This window comes from Mobula hypostoma, chromosome 5, assembly GCF_963921235.1.
Source record: "Mobula hypostoma chromosome 5, sMobHyp1.1, whole genome shotgun sequence".
In the NCBI taxonomy this organism is placed as follows: domain Eukaryota; kingdom Metazoa; phylum Chordata; class Chondrichthyes; order Myliobatiformes; family Myliobatidae; genus Mobula; species Mobula hypostoma.
Window position 1 is genome coordinate 143,193,405 of NC_086101.1, and position 22,599 is coordinate 143,216,003.

At 44.3% G+C, this 22,599-nt stretch overlaps 1 pseudogene; it reads right to left on the minus strand.

Moving 5' to 3' along the window:
- Nucleotides 1-2,971: 2,971 nt before the first annotated feature.
- LOC134346311 (uncharacterized) lies at nt 2,972-5,758 on the minus strand (annotated as a pseudogene).
- Nucleotides 5,759-22,599: the final 16,841 nt, after the last annotated feature.

A 22,599-nucleotide genomic window follows, 5' to 3' on the forward strand; every position in this document is an offset into this window, starting at 1 on the left:
GACAGGAGGTCCGGGAAGAAAGACAAGGAGCGGGGGGGGGGGACCCAGAGGATGGGCAAGAGGTATATTCAGAGGGACAGAGGGAGAAAAAGGAGAGTGAGAGAAAGAATGTGTGCATAAAAATAAGTAACAGATGGGGTACGAGGGGGAGGTGTTTTTATACTTTATTCTAGCACAATACACTGTGTAATGATTTGATGTGAATAAGCAGTATGCCAGACAATCTTTTCACTGTTTCTTGGTACGTATGACAATAATAAACCAATGCCAATATTAGGGTGAATCCCAGGGGGTTAGGCTGGGAGTAAGAACCAGATTTTGCCTCTCTCTCTCCGTTATGTGTTGTTAATAGAAGAGCTATGGGATTTCCCATGAAATTTGATGATACTAGTGGAGAGAGAAAAACAGCCTAACCACAACAGAAATGGCCAGTTCTGAAACAGGCACACGAAGAATGACTTTCCTAAAACTGGAAAACTCTCTATTTAGTGTATGAAGGCTGCAACCTGGCCATTGGAATTCCAGTGACACCATGATGTCAGCATCTCTGAGGATCTGCCCTGGGCTCAGCATATCAATGCAGGTACAAAGAAGATAAGACAGAGGGTATATTTCATGAGGAGTTCGAGGAGATTTGGTTTGTCAACAACAGTAGATGTACTGTGGACAGTATTCTAACTGACTGCATCACCAGCTGGTATGCTGTGGGGACAGGGGACGGTGGGAGCCATGCATAGGTTCGAAATAAGCTGCAGACTCAGCTTATAATATAAGCTGACTCAGTCAGCTCCATCATGGACACCAGCCTCCCCAGCATCCAGTACATCTTCAAGGAGCGGTGCCTCATCATCATTAAGGACTCCCACCATCCCAGGACATGCTACTATCATTGCTACCGTCAGGGAGGAGGTACAGGAGCCTGTAAGCACACACGCAACAATTCAGGGACAGCTTCTTCCCCTTTGCTATCAGATTTCTGAATGGACATTGAGCCCATGAACACTATCTCATTACTCTTTTTATCTCTGTCTTCACTACTTATTTATTTTAACTTAAAATATATATATAATTCTTATTGTAATTTACAGCTTTTACTATTATGTATTGCAATGTAGTGCTGCCGCATAACAACAAATTTCATGGCAGATACCATTGATATTAAACCTGATTCTGATTTGGAAAACTAAGTGTTTTTTCTCAAACTTGTGCTGGGCCTCATTAGAATAGCCAGGAAGATTAAAGAGCAGTAGGTCACGAAGTTAGATGGAGAATTAAAGTACCTGTCAACTGTTTTCCACGTTTTTTTACTGTCTTCACTTCAGATTTCCAATGTTTGCTGCTTTATTTGATTTCAATGACCTGTGCCATTATGCAACACTAATTTGTCAGTTACACCATGACATGGGAAAGTTATTCCCAGTTCTTGATTCTTGATTTTGTGCAAGGTCCCTCATCTCAACTCCAACAACTTTAGAATGAAAATCACTAAGTATTAGAAATGTATCAATGCCTTTCTGTGTACTGTCAATGTGGACTCTCTGAAAGAGTGGTACCTGCTACCTGCATATTTATAGCAGTAGCTATGGTGGTTTTGTTCCACTTGCATGACAGATTGTATATGCTGAAGCTAAATCATCTCAATATCTCTCAGACCCTAGCCAAAATATACAGCTTCTGGCAATGGCTTTCACATTTACGATGCTTGTGTGGTTCAAATGTGATTCATCCACAATTTGTCTTCTATTGACTTTGATTAGATTAGATTATTAGATTATGAAGACACACAGTCCTCTTTTATTGTCACTTAGTAATGCATGCATTAAGAAATGATACAATTTGTTCCTTCAGAGTGATATCACAGAAACACAAGACAAACCAAGACTAAAAAAAACTGACAAAAACCACAAAATTATAACATGTAGTTACAACAGTGCAAAGCAATACCGTAATTTGATGAAGAACAGACCATGGGCATGGTAAAAAAGAAGTCTCAAAATCTCTCGAAAGTCCCATCATCTCACGCAGACGGTTGAAGGGAGAAACTCTCCCTGCCATGAGCTTCCAACGCCGCAAACTTGCCGATGCAGCATCCTGGAAGCACCTGACCACAGTCTGACTCTGAGTCCGTCCGAAAGCTTCGAGCCTCCGACCAGCCCTCCGACACCGAGCACCGAGCACCATCCCTGCCGAGCGTTTTGACCCCGGCCCCGGCAACAGGCAATGGGCAAAGCTGAGGATTTGGGGCCTTTCCCTCCGGAGATTCTCGATCGCACAGTAGCAGCGGCAGTGAAGCAGGCATTTCAGAGGTTTCTCCAGATGTTCCTCCATGCTTCTCACGTCTGTCTCCATCAAATCAGGGTTGTGCACGGCCCCTATTTACCAAATACGATATCATTTCGGAGCGGCTGCGCGTGCTGCGTCACAACGCCATCTTCTCCTCCCCTATCTATTCCACTTCAAACATCCTTGTCTCTGGACAACTCAAATCTTTTATTGTAAAACAGGTGCATACCCAGATTTGGACAATCACCAGACTTTGCAAGATTTATTTCGGAAGCATTTTTGTGTATTACCTCAGCAATTTCTGTAGCTGTGACTAATGTAAAGAAAATATTCTTGCTCTCTGTGCCAAATCTATTGGTTAATGAATCCATGATTTTATTTGTTTGGAAGACCATTTCCCAATGGCATAGTTGTAGTGGGATAACAGAATCACCATCCTTACCTTCTACTGTGTACATACATCTATTGATGCTTCTGGACACATTCTCAGTGATGTTCCTGGAATCATCGGGTGTTTCGGGTCTTTCAACATCATACAACCTCCTCCAGGTGACCCAGCCAGGTCTGATCAGACCCCATCTTGTGCCCAGATGGCTAGCTACTTATGACTCCGTGGCTCCCCTCTTTTGAGCCACAGCCATCTTGAGGCCCTCTCTGCCACATCGGTGGTACTGTGGATGGCTCTCCTCTTCCTCTCTCCCTCGATGCCCAAAATGCTGAAGGCTCTAACTAAAGAATGGGCTACGAATCCCCTACAACCAACCTCCACTGGGAGATATCTCGCTCTCCATCCAGCCTGCTGACAGTTGCTGACCAGTCCTGCGTACTTGGAGAGCTTCCTTTCAAAGGCCTCTTCCAAGCGATCTTCCCATGGGACTGTCAGCTCCAGCAGCACCACTTGCTTAGTCGACTCAGACACTAGGACAATGTCTGGTCGCAGGGTGGTGGCTGCAATATGGTTGGGGAAACTCAGCTGCCCTTCGAGGTCCACCAACAGCTGCCAGTCCCTTGCCAAGGTCAGAATGCCTGCAGATGTTCTTTTGGCAGGTATTGGCTGCTCCCCAGCTCTGACAAAGGCAATGGTCTGCTTGGAGGGTCGGGACTGCTTTGCCCACTCAACTCCTGCGCTGACGGCTTCAGCGATGGTCTTCAGGACCTGATCATGCCTCCACCTATACCGTCCCTCACCAAGTGCCCTTGCACAGCTGCTGAGGATGTGCTCCAGGGTTCCTCACTTGGAGCACAGTGGGCACGCAGATGACTCTGCCTTGCCCCATGTGTGCAGGTTGGATAGGCTTGGAAGCACATCGTACACTGCCTGGATGAGAAATTGGATGCAGTGTGGTTCGGCTTTCCAAAGATCAGCCCAGGTCACTTTCCTCTCAACCGCATTCTCCCATCTTGTCCAAGCTCCCTGTTGCTTCATTCCCACCACCTTGCAGACTCTCATCTCCTCCACTACTGCTCTCACCTCCTCCTGAACTAGACGACGCCTTTCCTTCCCTCTGGTGTCCATTTGGGGAGTTGGAAAGAATCCTAGCCCAGCTTGGCCTCGTGTGACCACTCACACCAGCCTCCTGTGACGCAGCCTTGCCTCTGCCTCCTGAACAGCTTCCTCTGCCCTCCACTTTCTGCCAGTACTTACTTGGATCCCTGCTCTAGCCACCTTCGGGTCACTTGAGTCCCTATATTGTAGCACTTCTCTGGCTCTTGTTACCTTGAATTCTTCCTCCAAGGATTTGAAGGGCAGTTGCAGTTCGTTGTGGTGTCCATAGAGTGCGATGCTGCTCAGGCTCTTTGGCAGCCCCAGCCATCTCCTGAGGTGGTTGCTAACCCTCCTCTCTAAGGTTTCGACTGTCGAGATCGGAACTGCATAGACGAGGAGGGGCCACAGGATTCTAGGAAGAATGCCATGCTGATACACCCAGGCTTTAAACTTCCCAGGTAGGCCAGACTTGTCCACAGATTTCATCCAGCCATCCAACACGGTGCAGGTTGCCTGAATGGATGTTGTGTCCCTTAAAGAGCTGTCAAAAACTTTGCCTAAGCTCTTGACTGGCTTTTCTGTGATGGTTGGGATGGCTGTGCCTGAGATGCTAAACCGGAACTTGTTCTCCACCTTCCCTTTCCTCAGCACCATCGATCTTGATTTGGCGGGTTTGAAACGCATCCAGGCCCACTCCACCAGCTTTTCGAGCCCTTGCAGAATCCTCCAGCAGCCTGGGACTGATTCTGTGGTGACTGTGAGGTCATCCATGAATGCCCTGATAGGTGGTTGCTGTTGAGCGGAATTCATTCTGGGCCCTCTGCACTCTGGTTCAGCAGACTTAGTGAGCGTGTTCATGGCTAGGGAGAACAGTGTCACTGAGATAGTGCACCCTGTGATGATGCCGATCTCCACCTTGTGCCAGGTTGATGGAATTGCTCCTGAAGAGACCCTCATTCTGAAGTTGCTGTAACAATCAGCGATAAGGTCTCTGATCCTGCTGGGGAAGTGATATTTGGTCAGTGTGAGCTGCACCAGCTTGTGCGGAATGGAGCCATGTGCATTTGCCAGGTCGAGCCACAACACTGACAGGTTGCCCTTGTTCTCTCTGGCCTCCCTGATGAGCTGTGTCACCACACCGATGTGCTCCAGACAGTCCGGCATCCCTGAAATGCCACCCTTCTGGACTGATGTATCAATATAAATGTTCTTTGCTAGGTAGGTGCACAACCGGTTAGAAACTGCACTGAAGAAGATCTTTGCCTCGACACACAACAGGGAGATGATGCGAAACTGATCTATCTGGGTGTCATTTTCCTCCTTCGGGATCCACACCCCTTCAGCCACTCTCTACTGTTCTGGGATCTTCCTCCTTCTCCAGAAGATTCTCAGGATCTTCCACAGACGCAGCAGGAGTTTGGGGCAGTTCTTGCACACTTTGTACGAGGTGTTGCTTGGTCCTGAAGCCGAGCTTGCCCTTGCTTTGCAGACGACCTCTCTGACTTCCTTCAGTTGCAGTTCTGACATGTCGAACTGCACATCCGGTTCAGGTGGGTCTATTAGGATGTCACACTCTCCCAACTCCTGCTCTCTTTCAGGATCATTATATATCTTCTTCAAATGTTGGTCTATGTCTTCCTGCGAACAGGCCAGTTTCCCACTGCACTTCTCCCCCAGCAACTCCTTGGTGAACTTGAAGAGGTTGGCGATAAAGGCAGCACGTTTTCGAGCCCTTTCACGACGCCGCCTCCGATGCCACTCTGCCCGGCGGAGGACCCTGATCTTCTTTCATAGTATGCACATCAGCGGGGCCAAGCCAATGCACTCCTCTTCTCCTGCCTCCTTGTATTGGGACTTCAGCGCTTTCATCTCCTGCCTGATGTTGTGGATCCTCAATGCTCTTTGGTTCTTTGAGTAAGATGATTTGGAGCCTTCCTTCTCCTCTTCTCCGAACGATTCAGCTGCGATACTGACAATAGTTGTTGTCATGGCCTGCAGATTCCTATCAACCCCTCCCTTTGCCGTTGCATCCAGAATTTGGTTAACATCTTCACCAAACTGCTTCCACAGTGAAGTCATGTTAGCTGCAGGCCATTTGATCCACCTCCTGTTAGACTTCATGTTCGAGGGATTAGTTTGCAACACTTGGAGGTTCCGGGCACTATGGGGTGACTCCGGGCCTGGCCCCTCCTTCGTCTCACCAGGTTGGACACCTGTGTGTTGTGCTGCTCCTGCTCCCGCCAAACACTTCATCCTCGCTCAGTGGATCTTCAAGCCACGATCGTTCTTGCAGATTTTGCCACATTCTCACTGCTTCCTCATCGTCGTTTGTTCATTGCCCGGGTCTGATGTCATTGTGTCCATCCGACTGGGGTGCTCATCCTCCCCCCCTCTCGGGCACCCCTGGGGTTATCTTTTCCTTAGATCCTTTGTAGCTTTTGTGGGGGTCCTCCTAGCAGAGGACACAGATTGGGTTGCCAGCCCGTTCTGCCCTGGTTGCCGTCTCTCCGGGCTGTCACTGACTCTCCAGTCGTCACCACTCTTTTCGTGGTTGTCACCCAGTCTTTCCTGGTTGTCACTGATGAACTCAGGATGTAAGCTGTGTACATACATCTATTGATGCTTCTGGACACATCTTCAGTGATGTTCCTGGAATCATCGGGTGTTTTGGGTCTTTCAACATCATACAACCTCCTCCAGGTGACCCAGCCGGGGCCGATCAGACCCCAGCTTGTGTCCAGATTGCTAGCTACTTATGACTCCATGGCTCCCCTCTTTTGAGCCACAGCCATTTTGAGACCTTCTCTGCTGCATCGGTGGTACTGTGGATGGCTCTTCTCTTCCTCTCTCCCTTGATGCCCAAAATGCTGAAGGCTCTAACTAAAGAATGGGCTACGAATCCCCTACAACTAAAAAGTACCATAATTGTAATCACTTATTTTAGACCAAGAATGTATAATCAGAATTTCTATTCTATGGCTAAAATGATGGCTGGCATTTTTACCCTACATGTTTTTATTCTATTACTACAATACAAGACATAATTGCCAAAGAGACACAAGAGATCCTGCAGATGCTAGAGATTTTGAACAACAGGCACAAGATGCTGAAGGAACTCTGCAAGTCAGACAGCATATGTGAAGAAAAATGAACAGTCAATGTTCTGGGCCAAAACTCTGCATCAGGACTGGAAAGGAAGTAATAGAAGCCACAATAAAAAGATGGTAGAGGGGGAGTAACACATGTTAACAAGTAATAGATGAAACCAGGTGAAAAGGGAAAGGTAATTCAGCTTCACGAGGCCATTGTTCAAGGTGTGACTGATAAGAGTGTCTAACCTTTCACTGGAATTATTACATCACAGCGAGGCTCAATGTCCTCAATGCCTCATCATGTACTGGTAAAAATTCCATGCTTAAGCTGTTCATGAGAATCATATTCATTGGCTGAACTTCTTTTTCACACCATTTTTGAGTGGTGTTGCTTGAAACATTTTAGCTAAATCTGAAGTAATAATAGAACATAGAACATAGAATAGTACAGCACAGTACAGGCCCTTTGGCCCACAATGTTGTGCCGACCCTCAAACCCTGCCTCCCATATAAGCCCCCACCTTAAATTCATCCATATACCTGTCTAGTAGTCTCTTAAACTTCACTAGTGTATCTGCCTCCACCACTGACTCAGGCAGTGTATTCCAAGCACCAACCACTCTCTGAGTAAAAAACCTTACTCTAATTTCCCCCTTGAACTTCCCACCCCTTACCTTAAAGCCATGCCCTCTTGTATTGAGCAGTGGTGCCCTGGGGAAGAGGCGCTGGCTATCTACTCTATCTATTCCTCTTATTATCTTGTACACCTCTATCATGTCTCCTCTCATCCTCCTCCTCTCCAAAGAGTAAAGCCCTAGCACCCTTAATCTCTGATCACAATGCATACTTTCTAAACCAGGCAGCATCCTGGTAAATCTCCTCTGTACCCTTTCCAATGCTTCCACATCCTTCCTATAGTGAGGTGACCAGAACTGGACACAGTACTCCAAGTGTGGCCTAACCAGAGTTTTATAGAGCTGCATCATTACATCGCGACTCTTAAACTCTATCCCTCGACTTATGAAAGCTAACACACCATAAGCTTTCTTAACTACCCTATCCACCTGTGAGGCAACTTGCAGGGATCTGTGGACATGTACCCCGAGATCCCTCTGCTCCTCCACACTACCAAGTATCCTGCCATTTACTTCGTACTCTGCCTTGGAGTTTGTCCTTCCAAAGTGTACCACCTCACACTTCTCCGGGTTGAACTCCATCTGCCACTTCTCAGCCCACTTCAGCATCCTATCAATGTCTCTCTGCAATCTTTGACAATCCTCTACGCTATCTACAACATCACCAACCTTTGTGTCGTCTGCAAACTTGCCAACCCACCCTTCTACCCCCACATCCAGGTCGTTAATAAAAATCACGAAAAGTAGAGGTCCCAGAACAGATCCTTCTGGGACACCACTAGTCACAATCCTCCAATCTGAATGTACTCCCTCCACCACCACCCTCTGCCTTCTGCAGGCAAGCCAATTCTGAATCCACCTGGCCAAACTTCCCTGGATCCCATGCCTTCTAACTTTCTGAATAAGCCTACCATGTGGAACCTTGTCAAATGCCTTACTAAAATCCATATAGATCACACCCACTGCACTACCCTCATCTATATGCCTGGTCACCTCCTCAAAGAACTCTATCAGGCTTGTTAGACACAATCTGCCCTTCACAAAGCCATGCTGACTGTCCCTGATCAGACCATGATTCTCTATATGCCTATAGATCCTATCTCTAAGAATCTTTTCCAACAGCTTTCCCACCACAGACGTAAGGCTCACTGGTCTATAATTACCCAGACTATCCCTACTACCTTTTTTGAAGAAGGGGATGACATTCGCCTCCCTCCAATCCTCCGGTACCATTCCCGTGGACAACGAAGACATAAAGATCCTAGCCAGAGGCTCAGCAATCTCTTCCCTTGCCTCGTGGAGCAGCCTGGGGAATATTCCGTCAGACCCCGGGGATGAATCTGTCCTAATGTATTTTAACAACTTCAACACCTCCTCTCCCTTAATATCAACATGCTCCAGAACATCAACCTCACTCATATTGTCCTCACCATCAAGTTCCCTCTCATTGGTGAATACCGAAGAGAAGTATTCATTGAGGACCTCGCTCACTTCCACAGCCTCCAGGCTCATCTTCCCACCTTTATCTCTAATCAGTCCTACCTTCACTCCTGTCATCCTTTTTGTCTTCATATAATTGAAGAATGCCTTGGGGTTTTCCTTTACCCTACTCGCCAAGGCCTTCTCAGCCCCTTCTTAAGCTCCTTTCTTGCTTCCCTATATTCCTCAATAGACCCATCTGATCCTTGCTTCCTAAACCTCATGTATGCTGCCTTCTTCCACCTGACTAGATTTTCCACCTCACTTGTCACCCATGGTTCCTTCACCCTACCATTCTTTATCTTCCTCACTGGGACAAATTTATCCCTAACACTGACCACTTTGAGAAACAATTGGAGCTCTCCATCACTTTCTGGTCTCTTCACTTCTACAATGTTTTTAACTCCAAAACATAAAAGTAATTGAAAGAAAAACATGGAGTTGTAGATAAACAACAGGAATTCTGCAGATGCTGGAAATTCAAGCAACACACATCAAAGTTGCTGGTGAATGCAGCAGGCCAGGCAACATCTCTAGGAAGAGGTACAGTCGACATTTCAGGCCGAGACCCTTCGTCAGGACTAACTGAAGGAAGAGTGAGTAAGAGATTTGAAAGTGGGAGGGGAAGGGGAAGATCGAAAATGATAGGAGAAGACAGGAGGGGGAGGGATAGAGCCAAGAGCTGGACAGGTGATAGGCAAAGGCAAAGACCCGTCCTTGTCTTTCTCCCTGGGCCTCCTGTCCCATGAGGATCATGGGACAGGAGGCCCAGGGAGAAAGACAAGGACGGGGGGAACAAGAGGATGGGCAAGGTGTAGAGTCAGAGGGACAGAGGGAGAAAAAGGAGAGTGAGAGAAAGAATGTGTGTATAAAAATAAATAACGGATGGGGTACGAGGGGGAGGTGGGGCATTAGCGGAAGTTAGTGAAGTCAATGTTCATGCCATCCGGTTGGAGGCTACCCAGACGGAATATAAGGTGTTTTTCCTCCAACCTGAGTGTGGCTTCATCTTTACAGTAGAGGAGGCCGTGGATAGACATGTCAGAATGGGAATGGGATGTGGAATTAAAACGTGTGGCCACTGGGAGATCCTGCTGTCTCTAGCGGACAGAGCGTAGGTGTTCAGCAAAGCGGTCTCCCAGTCTGCATCAGGTCTCGCCAATATATAGAAGGCCACATCGGGAGCACCGGACGCAGTATATCACCCCAGCCGACTCACAGGTGAAGTGTCGCCTCACCTGGAAGGACTGTCTGGGGCCCTGAATGGTGGTAAGGGAGGAAGTGTAAGGGCATGTGTAGCACTTGTTCCTTTACAAGGATAAGTACCAGGAGGGAGATCAGTGGGGTGGGATGGGGGGGGACGAATGGACAAGGGAGTCGCGTAGGGACCGATCCCTGCGGAAAGCAGAGAGAGGTGGGGAGGGAAAGATGTGCTTAGTGGTGGGATCCCGTTGGAGGTGGCGGAAGTTACGGAGAATAATATGTTGGACCCGGAGGCTGGTGGGGTGATAGGTGAGGACCAGGAGAACCCTATTCCTAGTGGGAGGATGGAGTGAGAGCAGATGTACATGAAATGGGGGAGATGCGTTTGAGAGCAGAGTTGATGGTGGAGGAAGGGAAGCCCCTTTCTTTAAAAAAGGAGGACATCTCCCTCGTCCTGGAATGAAAAGCCTCATCCTGAGAGCAGATGCAGTGGAGATGGAGGAACTGCGAGAAGGGGATAGCATGTTTGCAAGAGACAGGGTGAGAAGAGGAATAGTCCAGATAGCTGTGAGAGTCAGTAGGCTTATAGTAGACATCAGTGGATAAGCTGTCTCCAGAGGTCGAGACAGAAAGATCTAGAAAGGGGAGGGAGGTGTCAGAAATGGACCAGGTAAACTTGAGGGCAGGGTGAAAGTTGGAGGCAAAGTTAATAAAGTCAATGAGTTCTGCATGCGTGCAGGAAGCAGCACCAATGCAGTCATCGATGTAGCGGAGGAAAAGTGGGAGACAGATACCAGAATAGGTACGGAACATAGACTGTTCCACAAAGCTAACAAAAGGCAGGCATAGCTAGGACCCATACGGGTGCCCATAGCTACACCCTTAGTTTGGAGGAAGTGGGAGGAGCCAAAGGAGAAATTATTAAGAGTAAGGACTAATTCCGCTAGACAGAGCAGAGTGGTGGTAGAGGGGAACTGATTAGGTCTGGAATCCAAAAAGAAGCGGAGAGCTTTGAGACCTTCCTGATGGGGGATGGAAATATATAGGGACTGGAAGATAAATTGTGAACGTAATTTGTTTTATTTTAGCAAGGCATGTACTTATGTCATGGTGGCGTAATGACATATGCCATTCGCATACGTTTACATGTTACTCATAATAAATTATTTAACAGAACAAAGAATATTTAATCAAAACTATATATTTACAATATTTCTGAAATATTAAATATACAATGCTCCTCCTGGTGTAGCTATAAACTCCAATTCATTATAGAGTGCATCTCAACTTATACTTTTATATATATATATATATATATATATATATATATATACACACACACATACACACACACAGTATATGATATGATACAACAACAATATAGATAACCAAACCATAGCAAATTTTAAATTATCCCTTTCAGGCCTAGAAATGTCATCGCTGTGGAGGATTCTTACTCTTGTGAGATAATGGCTTTCCTGCCGGATGTGGGGGGAGGGTGTCTCTCTTCTTGGCAGATAAGACTTGTGACTGCAAAGCAATCTCTGGTTACGGGGTCTCCTCTATGGCAGTTGTAGGGGTTGACTCTGGGACTGCAGGAAGTGGGTTCTGACAGCTCTGGACACCTTTCTTCTCTAACAATTAACTCTGTTCTCCTCAAGTGATCAATGTGTCGTCTGCAGATTATATTTCCACATTTCCACATGACTTGTCTTTGCAGAATATTAGACATCCGATGGCAAGACAAAGTACCAGACACTGAAATTCTCTCTAGAGCAAGTCTGCCATCAGTCCACACACTGCTGATGAGAGCACAGACCCGGAGGGCAGGTCATGTCATCCGCACGCCGGACGAGCACATACCCAAGCGGCTCCTTTCTGGGGAACTCTCTGCTGGAAGGCGCTCGCATAGAGGGCAGAAGAAACATTACCAAGACACGCTAAGGCCTCCCTAAAGTTATTTGACATAGACATGACCTCTTGGGAAATGCTGGCACAAAACTGCCCTACCTGGCGCGGCCTCATCCACGAGGGCTGTCAAGCTTACGAAGCAAGGTACATTGCTGAAGCACAACTTAAGCGCGAGCTGCGCAAGTCCAGAGCCACCAGCGCAACTGCAGTGCCTATACATGTCTGCCCAATATATGCCAGGACATTCCGTGCCCAAGTTAGCCTGACTAGTCATCTTCGGACACACCGCATCCAGTCTCAAAGTGACTGATGGTGTCGAGGTCTTCATCGATGATGATGGGCGAACCACCATATCAGATGCAATCTCCACTGTGTAAGAGAATGTTCCAGTTCTGTTCTTAATTTTCCAAGTCCCCACTCTTGATCATCTCTGTAGACCCTCACCAGGACTGCTGGTCCAGGAGTAAAACATCAAATCTCTTTGTTTGAGGAGTCCTCAATTTGTCTGCATGCCCTTTCTGAAATTGGGTTTGAGGAGATCCAAGCATGAGTGCAAGGGATGACCCAGGAACAACATAGCTGGTGAGTTGTTGCTTGTGGAGTGCGTTACATTGTGATGTGCAAGGAGGAAATTGGCAAGCTTCTGATTCAGTGTCAGCGCAGTGTGATCTGCTGACATTACTCGCAGTGTGTTCTTTAAACTTTGGACAAACTTTTCTGCAACGTCTTTTGTAGGTGGGTGGTACGGGGCAAGTGTAATAATGTCTTATTCCATTTATTTGCAGGAATGACTGAAGCTGTTCCAGAACAAACTGTGGTCCATTGGCGCTAACTACGTGTTTTAGAGCACAAGTCCTGAGAATAGGCTTCTCAAAATATCAACAGTGTGCAAGGCTGTAGCGGAGGCTATTGGGAACACTTCTGCTATCTTGTAACTGCATCCACAACTACCAAGAAATTAGTGCCCATGAATGATCCAGCAAAATCCACATGAATCCTCTGCAAGAGTCATGCATGCCATTCCCAGGATGGAGTGGCACTGTTCTTGGCAGCTTCTGAACATGTTGGCATCCCAAACAATTCTGCTCGATCTGCAGATCTATCCCAGACCACCAGACAAAGCTGCAAGCCAACACTTTAATTTTGACTGCACCTAGATGACCAGCATCTGGATGACAAGGCTAAGGAGCTGGTGGTAGACCTGAGGAGAGCTAAGGTACCGGTGAGCCCTATTTCCATCCAGGGGGTCGGTGTGGACATGGTGGAGGATTACAAGTACCTGGGGATACGAATTGACAATAAACTGGACTGGTCAAAGAACACTGAGGCTGTCTACAAGAAGGGTCAGAGCCGTCTCTATTTCCTGAGGAGACTGAGGTCCTTTAACATCTGCCGGACGATGCTGAGGATGTTCTACGAGTCTGTGGTGGGCAGTGCTATCATGTTTGCTGTTGTGTGCTGGGGCAGCAGGCTGAGGGTAGCAGACACCAACAGAATCAACAAACTCATTCGTAAGGCCAGTGATGTTGTGGGGATGGAACTGGACTCTCTCACGGTGGTGTCTGAAAAGAGGATGCTGTCTAAGTTGCATGCCATCTTGGACAATGTCTCCCATCCACCACATAATGTACCGGTTGGGCACAGGAGTACATTCAGCCAGAGGCTCATTCCACCGAGATGCAGCACAGAGCGTCATACGAAGACATTCCTGCCTGTGGCCATCAAACTTTACAACTCCTCCCTTGGAGGGTCAGACAGCCTGAGCCAATAGGCTGGTCCTGGACTTATTTCATAATTTACTGGCATAATTTACATATTACTATTTAACTATTTATGGTTCTATTACTATTTATTATTTATGGTACGACTGTAACGAAAATCAATTTCCCCCGGGATCAATAAAGTATGACTATGACTATGACTATGAGCCTGTAGCTCCTCCAAGACTTTGACTGTCATCTAGGATGCTGCAACAACCCTCAATTGATTTGAATTGAATTGACTTTATTTCTTACGTCCTTCACATTCATAAGGAGTAAAAATCTTTATGTTACATCTCCATCTAAATGTGCAATGTGCAATTAATAGTAATTTGTAATAAATAGTATGTACAGCAGGACAGTTAATATAACATAGAAATACAATTGTATCAGCATGAATTAATCAGTCTGATGGCCTGGTGGAAGAAGTTGTCCCAGAGCCTGTTGGTCCTGTCTTTTATGCTGTGGTACCGTTTCCGGGATGGTAACAGCTGGAACAGTTTGTGGTTGGAGTGACTCTGGTCCCCAATGATCCTTCAGGCCCTTTTTACACACCTCGAAAAGTGGGAAGTTCACATCTACGGGTACACTGGGATGTCTGTATCATTCTCTGCAGAGCCCTGCAATTGAGAGAAACTCAGTTCTCATACCAGTCAGTGATAGAGCCAGTCAGAATGCTCTCAATCGTGCCTCTGTAGAAAGTTCTAACCCATACTGGGGGTTAGTTTGCTGTGGCACTGGTAAAAATAGGAAAACTGGAATTTCTGCTGTACATTTCAGCCATTTTGGGTGACTATGTGAACCGGAGATCATGTGGGATTTTTTCCAATTTCCCTTTGGATAATATTCATAACAGTGAAATACAACAACCTACAAGCTACATTGGGGCTTGTATGTGGTAAAAACAAAAGAACCAGCATTGTGGGGACGTGAGCAGTTGAGACAACTAGAACTTGAGTAGAGATCCAAACACGATTTTCATGCTTCATAGCCTGCATTGAAACCAAGTGAAGGTGAATTAAGAAAGGTACTGGATGATGCCACAACTGTTCCCATACTGTACATCATGTACTATTGTCCATCAGGTGTTGGTGCCAACCTCTGTGCCTCTGGTTGAAAAGCGTAAAGGACCAAGGAAAGACTGTGCTGCTCAGAGGAATAGTGAAAGTGATGAAAATAGTGGTCGGACTACAACAGCTGTTGGACACAACATATATGAGAAAGCTTCTGATATGTTAATTAAGCAGTTACTTGAAAAATGTGGCTTCGTTTTAAGCTGGAAGAAACCTTCAGGAAAGTAGCAAGAATTAGCATCTACTCAAGTGGGAGACAAAAACTGCTTGTAAAAGTAGATGCAAAGAACAAAGCCCAAGTGGATGAATGGAACGCCAAAAAGAAAGGAGTCAGTGGAGTTATGAAAACAGAAGATTCGTCAGAGGATGTTGTGGATGCAGAAACCAAAAGGAGAGATCAGATCATAAAGAGGGCAATAAAAGGATTATTAAGATTAATTCAGGGTTGTATTCTTTGATAATAAATGAACCTTTGAACCTTTGAGAATAGCCAAATAAGCAAAATGCAACTTCCAAAGATCAAGATGCACAAACTAGAAGAGGAAAAAGGAAGGAGAAGCAAGGAGTTCAAAGCTGTCAGGACCACTTCCTACTGTCTCATAGTCAAATCCTATAAACAATGTTCCCTATAAGGTGTACATGCACACATTTTTTGCTACTAGCACACAAAGGATTTTAAACTACGCACAAAAGGTTGCTACCCTCTACCGCATTGGCATGTTAAGTATATTTCACAATCGTTCACAATTACATTTCCTTTTCCAATTTCTGATGCAGATTGTGTTGACAATGTGGAGTTGGTGCTGATTTGTCTGCAGATTTTAGAAATGGCTTATTTATACTGTTCTTATTGAAGAATTTATTTGGTGTGCACATGTTGTCAGTGGCAAAACATAGCACAGCGCAAGATTTTTGTTTACACTGGTCATTACAATTTGAGAGAACACTGGTTTCTTGCCACCCTTACCAGAAACAATGATGTCATCATGGTAACACTGAGTGCCTGGGCAACCTTGCAGCACCTGGTGCATAACTTTTTGTCAGAGAGCAGGTGAAGATTCTACCCCCAAAATAAGCCTGTTTTAGTGATAACTCCTTTTGTGAGTGTCCCTTTGTAAGAAACTCCTTGGACTCTTCTTCCAGCTCCACCTGTAGGTAGGTCTCAGTTAATTCCACTTTGCTGAAGTGTTTTTTTCTCCAAAAAAAGACGATTGCAAACATATTCTCTACCCTGAGCAGAGGGTATTGATCTACTTTCAGTACTGGGTTGATATTGACATAAAATCATCACAGATCCTGACTGCACCATTCCTCTTGGTTACTGGGACAAAGGTGTTGTCCATGGACTCCACTCAAGCTTAGGAAAAATTCCTTCAGCCTCCATACAATCTAATTCACTGGTACTTTATCATGGATGGTATAAGGAATTGGGCGGGCTTTATAAAATTTGGGTGTGGCAATTTCACCAAACACAATCTTACTCTTGATATGTTTTAGTTTTCCAGTGGCATCCTTGAATATTACCATGGCATTATCAAATACCTTTCTTAATTTGCTTTCAGTTGTCTCTGCTGCAGGGGATGGGACATGCAAATGGTAGGTAGATCTCCAATCAAGTTGCAGTTACTTCAATCAATCATGACCCCACAAAGCTGGCCCTCCTGTTTTTACCACTTATAAGTCCAAGGTGATTTGTTGGTTGTTGTATTTCACTGTTTTAAATGACAATCCGACAGGAGTTATCTTTTCTTCAGTATAAGTTCTTAGTCGGATTTCTTCAGGCTTCAGTTCGGTATTTTTAAAATGCCTTTCAAACTCATTTTGTGAAATGGCTGAAACAGCAGAGTCATTGTCCAATTCCATTTAATTTGCCATTTACTTCTGTTGTAAGACATATTACTTGCCTGTTGATAGTTTTCACATTATAAAACTCAAGACTATCCAATTCTATGCCACTCTCATCATGAGCAGAATTTTCATCAATAGCATGCAGATTGATGCTCTTTTTGAAACTACATCTTGATTTTTTTTATATTTTTCTCTTCCCTGTGCAGTCCATTTATTTTTGTCTGCCTGACATGTTCTTTGTCTGTGTCCTACTTTGTTGCATTTCCTGTAAATTTAGCCTTTAAATCTGCATTAGTTTGGTATATGTAAGCCTCTGCCACAATGGTAACACAATTTTTTTGGCCAGGCGTGTTTCATAGAAACATAGAGACATAGAAAATAGGTGCAGGAGTAGGCCATTCGGCCCTTTGAGCCTGTACCGCCATTTATTATGATCATGGCTGATCATCCAACTCAGAACCCCGCCCCAGCCTTCCCTCCATACCCCCTGATCCCCGCAGCCACAAGGGCCATATCTAACTCCCTCTTAAATATAGCCAATGAACTGGCCTCAACTGTTTCCTGTGGCAGAGAATTCCACAGATTCACCACTCTCTGTGTGAAGAAGTTTTTCCTAATCTCGGTCCTAAAAGGTTTCCCCTTTATTCGCAAACTGTGACCCCTTGTTCTGGACTTCCCCAACATCGGGAACAATCTTCCTGCATCTAGCCTGTCCAATCCCTTTAGGATTTTATACGTTTCAATCAGATCCCCCCTCAATCTTCTAAATTCCAACGAGTACAAGCCCAGTTCATCCAGTCTTTCTTCATATGAAAGTCCTGCCATCCCAGGAATCAATCTGGTGAACCTTCTTTGTACTCCCTCTATGGCAAGGATGTCTTTCCTCAGATTAGGGGACCAAAACTGCACACAATACTCCAGGTGTGGTCTCACCAAGGCCTTGTACAACTGCAGTAGTACCTCCCTGCTCCTGTACTCGAATCCTCTCGCTATAAATGCCAGCATACCATTCGCCTTTTTCACCGCCTGCTGTACCTGCATGCCCACTTTCAATGACTGGTGTATAATGACACCCAGGTCTCGTTGCACCTCCCCTTTTCCTAATCGGCCACCATTCAGATAATAATCTGTTTTCCTATTTTTGCCACCAAATTGGATAACTTCACATTTATCCACATTAAATTGCATCTGCAATTTCTGTTTGGACATTTCAATTCTGTTCACATTCATTTTCATTCCTATTATCCAATAGTGACACTGCCTGGTACTTCCACTGTACAGCAATTTCAATTGCTCTTTTAAATGTGATTTCTGTTTTCGTTACAAGCTGCTTTTGAATGTTTTCTTGTAAGATTCTACAATCTAAATGATCTCTTAGTGCAACAGTAAACCCATGACTGAACTGATAATGCTTGGACTATCTCCAGAATACAGCTACATAAGCTGTAATGGACTCCCCCGCCTTTTGATTCCGCTTATGAAACCTAAAGTGTTTTGCAATCAACAATGAATTTTGTTCTAAATGCTCCTGAATTACTTTCTCAATATCAGCAAAGCTGATTTTGCCTGGTTTGGTTGGATCAGTCAAACTTCTAAGCAAACAGTATGCTCTTCCACCAATTGCACTCGGCAAAACTGGCACACATTTCTCATCAGCTGTTCCATTTGATTTAAAATTCTGCTCAGTTCACTCAGTATACATCATCCAGTTATCTTTTGTGCAATCAGGTGAATCTACCTTTCCAATGTGGCCAGCCATTTCTGCTTTTTTAACATTTATTATTATTGTCACCCAGTACGCATTGTTTATGAACCTGTGAATTTTGTCCATTTTCTGCCTTGCGTAGTTACTAATAAATGAGCTTTAGTGAATAACAATACCAGACTCCAACGTGTTTTCCATTTCTGCTGATTCTGTAACGTAACAACAATATTACTCAAATTGTAAACGGTGACTTCTTTGCTTGCATCCTCCGAAACAGCTCTATTTCTAACTTTACTATCTCTATTTTTCCCTTTCAGGGTTCTTTTGAAGACCCTGACCTGGAGTTACATGCTGACTTTGGTTCTTTGCGGGAATGGGACATGCTCTTGGGGTCTCGCGACTGGCCACTATCTGATATATCAATGACGTAGCCTAGAAGACAAGCATGCCTTCAGGGTCACAGGATTTCGTAAATCAATGAGTTGTTTGGTATGTCTCCCCTCTCGCTGTGAAATGGAAACATCGCTTTTTCCCTTATTAGGGAGAGAGAGAACCTGTGGCATGTTGAATTACCGGGTGAACAAGTAGTCTTTGTATTACTGCAAGTCTGTATATTTATTGATGCTTGCTGCACACTTGAGTGCTTGGTGGAGGATGCCGATGCTTTTTTTGCAGGTGTGGGAGGGAGGATCGTTGCTTGCTCTTGCTTACATGTGGGAGGTGGGAGCTGGGGGCGGGCTTTGGGGTTCTAACGTTTAACTGTCATTCATTCTTTGGGACACTCCTGTTTTTGTGGATGGTTGCAAAGAAAAAGAATTTTGCGATGTATATTGCATACATTTCTCTGACATTAAATGTACCTTTGAAACCTTTGAAAAATTACTGAAATATTAAATATACAACAGGAATCATTTGAGAATGTGTTTTAAATGCAAAGATTGTCCCATTCCACAGTTGAGGACCTCCTGTTCATACTGGCATTGTTCTACGTCTTGCAGGATCTTGCCCATTGTTAATTCAAAAGATTTTGGTTATGACTTGTTTCCAGGGAAGATTTATATGATATTCTAGACTTTTATGGGTACTCGTGGTAAAGCAATGTCAATCTATGACACATCTAATTTGAATTTGCTCTTGCTAATTCTTCATATGGAGTTTTCAGATGTTGGAAGATGGTATTGTTTATCATCAAAACCTATTGAAGATCATTTGATAATCACAAATATAATATAATCTTGCAGTAACAAAAATGCCGTTAGCTTTTAGTGGGACCTGCAGATTGGTAAGTGTCTGGTGTGTCTCACTGGTGATTCAATATGTTCTTCAAAAGGTTTTTCTAAAGTCTGCATTCCATTTTCTCACTCTTGATAGATATCTTTTTCCTTAAGTATCCGGATTGCCTGCTGTAGTGTACTATGAGCTGCTCTGTGTAAATGGTGACTACTTTATTGAATATGGTACAGCAGACATCAAAAGCTACAAGATAAGCAACAAGTACCACACATACAAAATGCTGGAGGAACTCAGCAAATCAGGCAGATCTATGGAGCAGAGTAAACAGTGAAAGTTTAAGGTGTATTTACATCACACGTGTGATATCACATCTCAATATAGTTCATTTACATGAAGACATCTGGTGGCCCTCGTATGCACAGATTTGGGGTGTTCTGTCTGCCCATTTATTTGTGGCATTGCCCTCATCAAGCAGTGACCAGCAAAATGTTTGGAAACTTTCTCAAAGCAAAAATCCACTTTATTATCGAACAAGCTGTCCTTGGGCAACTGTCAGCTCTACAGAGTTAAAATAGGCTTCACACTTCCATTCTGAGCTTTTAGACCAACTAAGAGATATTATGAATAAAATCTATGACATTACCAAAAAGCAGACCTTCATAGATGAATCTCATTTTGCCCTGATGAGGAAATGGAGTCAAACTATTTCTGAATTGAGTAGGGTTAAAACCTTATATGAGGAAATGCAATATCCACAGCAACCTGTGATTGTTTCCAGATCGTACTTTTGATCTAACTTCCTATTTCTGACAGTACATGGGAAAATACCATCAGTATGGGCTAAGCTTTACTTTGTGGAGTTGTGTTATGAATTAATTTTCCCAGAGCAATGCTTCCTATGCTCAGTGGTTTTGGGGGTTAGGAGCTTGGTGGGGGAGGGAGGAAAAGTATATGAGGCTACCAGGGTTGCCATGCTTTTCAAACTGTTACTTTTAGACAGAGGCCCTTTATTGACCTGGACCTTTAAGTCCGCTCTGTAATTAATCAAACCCATGAATGGTCTCCCTTAGTGCCACATATTATCCATATTTATATTATATCCATGTTTACATTTGGTTGCTGTTTGCAAGGAAACCATTTGGGTCAACAAGACTTTCTTTCTCATCAACTCTATCCCCACTCCCTGTTCTCTCTGTATCCTTTGTTTTCTTTGATAACCAGTATTTAATGTAGTTACTATGGTCAGTTATCACGGCTTTAACATAGTAACATAGTAAGATATGATAAAGCACTTCAAAATATTGAAAGTCATAGAGAGATACAACATTGGAACTGGCTCTTGGTCCACCATTGACCAACTATTTTAAATTAATCCTACCCTAGCTCATGTTATTGTTCCATATTCCCAACAACTTGCCATAGCTTATACCACTCACCAACACACTAGGAACAATTTACATTATCTAGTTAGCCTACTCAATGGTACAGTTTTTTTGGATGTGGGAAGAAACCAGAACACCTGTGGGAAACCCAGTGTGTCACAGGGAGAGCATGTAAACTCCACATTGACAACCCGTCAAACAAAATATTGGTACGAGATTAAAAAAAAAGAAGTAAATATTAGGGCAATGTCCAAAATCTTGGTCACTGAACTCACCTTTAGGCAGCTGCTTAAAAGAAATTGTAAAGGTTCACAGACAGAATTCTAAGGATCATCTGGTTCAATTCATGCCAATGAGTTAAGCATTTACCTTAACATTCAGAACTTGTTAATTCTTGCACTGATGCATTACTTTTTAAAACCTCAGAATTTGCCACAGAGCTCTGGAACCAATGAAGTGCTTTCCTCAAGTATAGTCATTATTTTACTGGAAACATATTATAAGGTGGGTACAATAATGTCTGGTTCCCCTTCAAGAGCATATTGAAAATATTATTGGGTGCTTTACTTAAATATAAGGCAGTAAACCAATCACAGGTTTGGAAGCCTGAAGAAATACCCTGGCAACAATCTGATCATGTTTGCATATTCTGTAGTATTTCCTATACTGTTTCCTATGGTGGGGGAATCTAAGAACAGAGGATACAGCTTTAGAGTAGAGAGGCGCTCTTATTAGAGCGGAGATGAGAAGGAATTTCTTTAGCCAGAGAGTGGTGAAACTGTGGAATTCATTGCCATAGATGGCTGTGGAGGCCAAGTCATTGTGTATATTTAAGGGGGAGATTGATTAATTCTTGATTAGTGAGAGCATGAAGGGATACATGGAGAGGGCAGGAGATTGGGCTGAGAGGGATGAAATGGCAGAGCAGACTTGATGGGCCAAATGGCCTAATTCTGTATGTCGAATGGTCTAAAGTGAGCTTTCTTTATTCTTAAAGTGAGCTTTCATTATTCTTGTTGTAAAATTTCACTTAGAATATTTAATGAGATTAGTACACCAAGAACTGCATTATGATATTAGTTGCAACTTTCTTTGATTACTATCTATTCTTATCCTTTAACCATTTTGTATTTAATACTTGTTGTGTAAATAGACAGTAAACTTCACATGATCTCTTTCTCTTCAGCAGCTTGACGTTGAGCCACACTAGACTCAATATGTGAGTGCAGTATAAGATGGTCATGGTGCTGTTTACAAATGGGCAGATCACATTGATTCACTTTCTGAGTGTAAGGGCTGTTGAATTTGAGTGTCCAATTACAAGCAACTTGTCATCTGCGATCTAAGAATTGTGACAAGAATACACATAGATAAAGATGTTAGCTGTCTTGGGCTGGCACCAGTGGGATCAGCAGTTGGTCTGCCACCTGTCTTCAGGAGAGAGAGAGATAAGGAAAACAATGGAGCAGCATTTGGAGATGTTAATGAAGGGGAAGGAGAGCTGTCAAG